The sequence below is a fragment of the Belonocnema kinseyi genome, chromosome 5 (genome assembly GCF_010883055.1).
Source record: "Belonocnema kinseyi isolate 2016_QV_RU_SX_M_011 chromosome 5, B_treatae_v1, whole genome shotgun sequence".
NCBI classification, from domain to species: domain Eukaryota; kingdom Metazoa; phylum Arthropoda; class Insecta; order Hymenoptera; family Cynipidae; genus Belonocnema; species Belonocnema kinseyi.
The window spans coordinates 65035881-65041744 of record NC_046661.1 but is presented as its reverse complement, the minus strand read 5'-3'; positions in this window follow the sequence as shown (position 1 = coordinate 65041744).

The window sequence follows — 5864 nt, the reverse complement described above, 5'->3', positions numbered from 1 at the left end:
GCCTGATTTTTGTAAAAATTAACAAATATATATTAAAGGTTCACTCAAGGTCATTTTTGTTTAAAAAGCTTGTTCCTGAATAAATTAACTCTTATTGTTTCCAATTTCGTTCTGTCACTTAGAGTAATTTTCTGTGAAAAATATTGACTTACAAAGAATATTTGTTAAATAATAGAATGGATTTCTTCGCCCGAGATGCAAACGTAAATTTTACTATAGTAAAAACAAGTGGAAAAATTTAGACGAAAGCCAAATTTGGTAAGGAAAACAAACCTTTGTCGACCTATAAATACTAATTTTATTTCCCGAAAGATTTTTAAAAAATCTCTTCGAAACACTTTTATTGCAAATATTTAATTGAAGAAAAATATTTGTTATAAAAATAAAAATAGTACAATTTTTCCATACAATTCTTAAAATAAAAAAATCTGTGTGTCAAACCACATTCCAATCCGACTATTCTTTCAAAAGTTATCCGATATACAGACAACCACAACTACAATAACGATGACGTATACTTCCGAGAGACAGACAGATACCGATGTAAAAACTTGTTTAATCTGACTCAAGGAGCCTCAAAACGTCTAAATTTAATGAAATTCGCGAAAATAATTTTTCGCATAAAACTCTTCTCATCGTGGATGAGAATGTGATAAAATAATCAAGGGGCCTTGAAAAAGTAGCGTTTTTCGCCTCTTGACTTTTTTCCATATCAAGGTTTTTTTTGCTTCAAATGTCCATTTTCGTTTGGTTTTTTGGATTTTGAAAATCCTTTAACTTTGGTAAGTTTGATTTTATCAAAAAAAGTTGTCAGGATAAATTGTTCATATTTTTGTACCATAAATAGCTGTCGATAAAATTTTCAAATTTTGAAAAAAGTGGTCTCAAAAATTGTGAAAAAGCTTCAACTTTTTGGATTTTTATAAAAAATGGTTGTTTAACGAACTCGATCTTTCTTTTTGGTCCCTCGAACAGTGTGTCAAAGCTCAATACAATCGGACCAGTCTTTCGAAAATTATCCGGTATGCACACAACAACAACGACGACGCCGGACAGACAAACAGACCCTAACGTAAAAACTTGTTTTTCTGACTCACGGGGCCTCAAAACGCCGACATTTGATAAAATACGAAAAAGTTATTTTTCATAAAAAAACTAATACCTTCTCATTTTTTATGAGAATGTAGAAATTATCAACAAGATCTGTAGAAAATCTTTCAAAGAATAAAATTATTGTCCCGTAAGTTACAACCGAAAAATTACAATTTCAAAAACGTGAAAATTGTTTTAAATATTAAGCTAGACTCGCGACCGGGAGAAATCAGAAAATGAAAGTAAATTTGAAAATTGAACTGCAGTTCGAGTATTAAAAATTAAACAGTGATTGATTTTACAAGGTGATTCTAGCGAGGGGCTATTCACTCTGTGCTAGTGGGTACCAGTGATTTCAGATTTCAAATTGATTTCAAATGATTTCATGGACTGATTCGAGTGCTGAATGGGGAACTGAATTTAATTTTTGATAGGTCAAGAATGCAATGATTTCAAAACATTTGAATGATTTCAAGTGATTCTGAAATCAAATAAAATCGATTCCGAATCGTTACGCAGTGCTATAAAAATTATTAAAAACTTTACGCCGTCGATCACAACAAGTCAAAACAGTTTTCTTAGAATTTCATAGAAAATAAAAATAAAAGGATTGCAACTGATTTCATTGATTTCATATGATTTCATTTGACTTCATTGATTACGGAGTTGATTTCGTATACTACGTTGGATGATTTTACTTCGGGCTTTCTAAAAAATGATTTTAATGATTTCATGATTTCATATAATTTCATGCGATTCGAAATCGATTTCAAGAGGTGGGGTTACATGATTCTTGGGACTGAATAGCCCCTCGGATTCTAGATATGTTCAAAATGATATAATTTACATATTTTAATGTTAAAATTTGCACTAATTTAATTTTAAAGCCTTAGTAGTGACACAAGTGTAAAGTTCGAATTAATGGCTTCTTAAATGAACGCCTTTATTCAATTTCAAAATCTTTTTGAAGTATTATTTCAGTATAAAATATTCCATTTTTAATCTATTTGGTTTGGAAATAAAAAAAAACAATTTTCAATAGTAAACAATTTGAAAATGAATTGTCACAATTTCAGAGTGACAAATTTAAACTTGGAATGTTACGATTATAATTGTTTAATTTTTTTATTTGTATTTCGTAGGTAAAAGCATTTCATTTTGATTCTTAAAGAACATTTAAATAAGTATTAATTTAGAAAAAAAATCAAATAAGCTGGAGGTTTTTGAATGTTACAAAGAAAAGAACAAAATTTGGAGCTCCTCAAGAATTTTGAAATACTAGGAAAACAATAAAAATCTCTGGGTAGATTTAAAATGATTTTTTATTTTGAAAAACTACATAACTCAAAGAGAATGTTTAAAAATATTTCAAAACATTTCAAAAGATTTACAATATTAGAAAATTATATTTGAAATAATTTAAAAGAGAACAGATACTTTTGATGATTTTGAAATGTTTTCAAATGTTGACTTTTTATTTTGAAAAATTACATACTTTTAAGAGGAGGTATAAAAATATGGGACCACTGACAAAAATTCCGAAAGGGATGAATGAAAAATCCCAAAAAAATGAAATCTCCGACACCTTAATAATAATTTTATAAAAATTGTATTTAAAAATACATTAAGAAACACGTGTGCTTTGAAAGAAAAAATGTTCTGCCTAAATTTTCTTCGTACCTACATAATAACATTTTTGAAACAAACTTTGCATGATTCAATTCAACAACGATTTATATCAAAATTTATTTTTATTTTTTTTTTTTTTATTAATACAAAATTCGATTTTTCAGAACTTTTTTATGTTTTTTTCAAATACTATGCACATTTTCAAACAAATTTTTCATCCAGAAATATATATTCGATTATTGTATTTTCAATAAATAAATAATATTTAATAAACAATTTTTTAAATTGTTTAAATTCAGGAATATTCTAGTTCGTATATTTTATGATTCAGGCATTTTCTTTGGGGATTTTTAAAATTCGGTAATATCTTATTGTCTGGAATTTTATTGATTTTATTTTTCGTGAATTTTCCAATTCGACTTTTATATTTCGGGACTTTTATAATTTCGGGAATTTTATTATTGGTTATTTTTCAACGTACGAATTTTACAGCGTCAGGAATTTTATTTTTCGGTATTTTCTGTCGCTTTTTCCGAAAAATAAAATGCCCACATCACTGTAAAAATTCCGAAATTGTAACATTGCAATGGTATAATTTCGGAATTTTTACAGTGATGTGGGAATTTTATTTTTAATTTTCCATTTCGGGACTTTTATATTTCGGCAATGCATTGTCGAAATATAAAAGTCCCGACTTGGAAAATTCTCGACAATTTACAATCTTACCGAATTTAAGAATTGCCGACAGAAAATTTCCGAATTATACAATATCCGGACTAGACAACTCTGTAATTTGAACAATTAAAAAATAGTTAGTTAAAAAAATTTTTGTTAATAGAATAATAAAATATTTTTACCGAGGAAAAAACTTTTTTAATGTTTAAAGTTTCTAAAAATTATTGTTTGAATTAAAAATAACAATAATTGAACAAATGTATTCTTGGATAAAAAAAGTTGTTTGAAAATGTCCATTTTATTTTTGAACATTACAGAAAACGCTCGCAAAAATAAAATTATTATTTAAAAAAATAAAAATAAAAGTCGCGTTAAACCAAATTTCTATAATAAAAATATTTGATTATTTTATTTTTAATAAATAAATAATATTGACCACATAACTGTTTTCTCAGTTTCTGCAATTCGGGAATTTTCTAGTTTGTATATTTTATCATCAGACAGCATTCGGCCTGTAGTTTTATTATTCGGGAATTTTCAAATTCGATGATATTGTAAACTGTCCAGAATTTCATTATTCTAGAATTTTTTAATTCGGGACTTTCAGGTTTTAGCATTTTGTTATTTCGAGAAGTTTACAGTGTCGAAAATATTTCAAAAATTTATTTAACTTATTTAAGTGCAATTTATATTGACCTAAATTGACATTATTAAAAGCTGACATTATTAAAAGAACGGTGAAATGTCACAGAAATCGAAACAATTAAATTAAACATTAAACAATTAAACATTTTAAAAAAATTACTGTTTTTTTGGTATTCAAAAATTAATTTAAGAGCCTATTAATCAAAATTTTAATCATTCTTTTAGTACATAACGATGAAAAATATCAAAAATGGTGGAAAATAACAATAATTTTTATTGAAAATTAATACTTTTTTGGTGTTTAAAGATTACTATATATTTTTTGAATCCATTGTTTATTGGTAGAAAATTTATCTTCTCGGTTAAAAAATCATATTTTTCATTGAAAATTTAACTATTTTATTTATGCTTCGAAATTGATATTTTTCAGTTACAAATTCATCTATTTGGTTGACAATTTTAAGATTTTTATTTTCAAGTTTGATGTTTTCTATCAGAAAATTAATTTTCTAGTTTAAAAATTCTTCTTTTTATTGAAAATTAATCTTTTTGATATCCATTGTTTTTGGGTTAAAAATTGAACTATTTAATTTGTCTGTTTAATGCTTGAAAATTAATCTTAGTAGAAAATTCATTTTTTGTGTTACAAATGTAAGTACAAATGTAAGTTGTTTTTAAAAAATAGTTGATAAATTTTCGGAAATATTTTTTTTAATCACTCAGGATCTTCTGAAATTTATAAATGTCTGAAACGGAATCAAATTTTCCTTAAAATTTTAAAAAATATTAAAAAATGATCAAACTTGTCTTAAAATATTCAGATTTTTTCGCGGAATTTATAGAAATGTTAAAAAAATTTAATATCTTTTTAAATTTAATCAAAAAATGAATATAAAAAAAATCGTTTCAATAAACGATTTTTTTTTACATCATATTAATCTTAAGAAGATTCTTTCATTCTCTTGAAACCTTTCAAAGTTTTAAAAAGGGTTCTAAGCATCTAATTCAAAATCTGAGTTTTTCTGATATTGTGGTGAAATTTGAGGTGAGTGGATTGTGGAAGTGTGTGGAAGGGTATGGAGGTGAGAGATCTAATTGTGGGATTGTGAGATTGTAAAGGGGAGGTAGATATTTTGGAGGATTGAGACAGATTTGTGTGGAACTTTGTTTGGAGATTTGTGACAGGGTGGGAAGACTGTGTTGACGGATTGGTAGTAGCAGGGTTGGGTAGCGACAAAGAAAGGCGTGATAGGTAACAGACAGCAGCGATAGAGGCAGGGAAGATAGAAGGCGGGAAAATTTGAATTTTATTAATGGCTAGTGGAGCGAACATCTCCTCGGAAGAAATAGAATTAGAGCAGGAAGTCTTCAGTACGCCGAAAGAGATAAAGGAAAGAAAGGCAAGGGGGAAGTATAAAAAAACTATAGAAAAGGAAAGATTGAGAGCAAAAAGCGTTGGGTCCTTAGAAGCATTTATCAAAAGGAAGAGAGGGGAGAGGGAAAGCAGTGAAGAGAAGGAAGATATCGGGGCCAGTATAAAATACCAGAAAATGTTTAGATCGCCGCCGGAAAAGCAGAGTTTGGTAGGGAAAAGCGATAACAGGGAGGGTGCCGACGGTAGCGGAGATGAAATGTCCATGAAAGAAGAAAGGCTAAAGGAAATTAGAGAAGTGATGATAGAGGTAATGGGGATTTATGAAGAAAAGCAGGAGAGAAGGGGCGAGGAATTAAAGAAGGAAATTAGGCGGGAAATGGCTGAAGTTAAGAAAGAAATAAAAAAATGGGAAGAAATCAGGGAAAAGTTGGAAAAGAGGATGGAGTCA